The following is a 1644-nucleotide window of genomic DNA, read 5'->3' as shown; positions in this document are numbered from 1 at the left end:
GAAGCTGAGGCCTTGGGAGGCACTGAGGAGAGTCTCAGACTGGAGACCTGTCAGAGTGACCCCTCTCTGAGCCTCTGTTGTCTTGCCTATAACATGGACACAGTCAGGAGAGCCTCTCAGGGATCAACAAAAGGGTCTGAGCCGTACCAGTTACATGAGTTAACAGAGCTGCACTTATATTTCCAAGGGATTTGGGTACCTGGCACCTTTGCTACTTCTCTGAGACTCCTCAGCTGTTTGCCAGAAATCCCTCCATTGGTGTCCATCTTTTTAACTGAAGATGGTGATCCCTCTTTGTACACAGAACTTTCTAAGTAGTAGGTTAGGATGAGGTAAAGAAGCCAGAAAAAAATATATTTTTGCACATATTAGTCCTCATATTCTAGTATAAATCAGTGCTTCCAATATTCCAGAAGTAGGTGGGAGTGGGGGAAAAAACTTGGGGGCTTTGTGAACTTCAAGAGAAGTGGTGGCCGGGAGAAGAGAAGAGGGTATATAAGTGGAGGGGGATGAAGCTAGTGATTTCACAATTTGGCCCAGAGGGGAGTCAATGATCCTCTGAAGCTGACAACTGGGTAGACTGAATTAATGGAGTGAGAGAAGTGAAGAGTGCAGAGTTAAGGCATGGAGGGCATGGAGGCAGCAACATAAAGTTTCTTAGAGGCTGAGCAGCTCATCCCAAAATGCATGCTTTCCTTCTCCCCAATCTCATAACAGTCCACACCCATTCCTTAGGGCTCTGAAATAATAGTACCAAGACAATAACAACAGCTGCTGGTTATTGAGTGTCTACCACATACCAGAAACAATGTGTTAGTGATGAGGAGGCAGAGGTTCAAAAAGGTAAAGTCTCTTGTCTAAGGATTAGAACCTAGATAGCTCTGATCCAGAGCCCTTAATCTTAACTACATGGTGTAGAACTGTCTCCTCCAAAGAGGTAGGAGTGTTTTCTGGCTGGCTGGATGCATTGAAAGGGTGGCTAGATGAATGTATTGATAGGTGGATGAACTGATAGAAGGATGGATGGATGGATGGATGGGAGAATGGGTGGATGGATGGATGGATGGATGGATGGAAGGAAGGATGGATGGATGGAAGGAAGGATGGATGGATGGATGGATGGATGGATAGAAGAATGGATGGGTGGGTGGATGGGTGGAAGGATAGATGGACGGATAAATTGATGAATGGATGGAAAGATGGGTGGGTGGAAGGATGAATGGGTGGATGGGAGGATGGATGGGTTGGTGGGTGAACAGAGGGGAAGATGCTGGAGAGATTTCCTCTAGAAGCTGTCTGCTACTAGTTGCTACTTTGATTGGAATCCTCATGACCCCTCTCCCTGATGCTCCACTTGGAAATTTCATCTTGGGGGATAATGAGACATCCATGGCTCTAGGACAGTTTGGTTAATGAATCTGCTTTATGTCTCCAGATTCATTTCATTGTGAAAAACTTAGAAGGTGGTATTGGGAATTCTGGACCTGCCCCATGTGTGACCTCAGTACGTCCCCTCCGCCTCAGTCTCAGGGTGCTAGTATGACTCTTGGCAGGGGGTGCCTAGCTCCGTCTGCTGGCCAGGGCGGTGACTCCCAGCCACAGCCCTCTGATGCACTGTCTCCTCAGCACAGAAGCTGCGCCAGC

Source organism: Neomonachus schauinslandi, chromosome 10, assembly GCF_002201575.2.
Source record: "Neomonachus schauinslandi chromosome 10, ASM220157v2, whole genome shotgun sequence".
In the NCBI taxonomy this organism is placed as follows: Eukaryota; Metazoa; Chordata; class Mammalia; order Carnivora; family Phocidae; genus Neomonachus; species Neomonachus schauinslandi.
The sequence above is the reverse complement of the archived record's forward strand: the minus strand, read 5'-3'. Positions refer to the sequence as shown.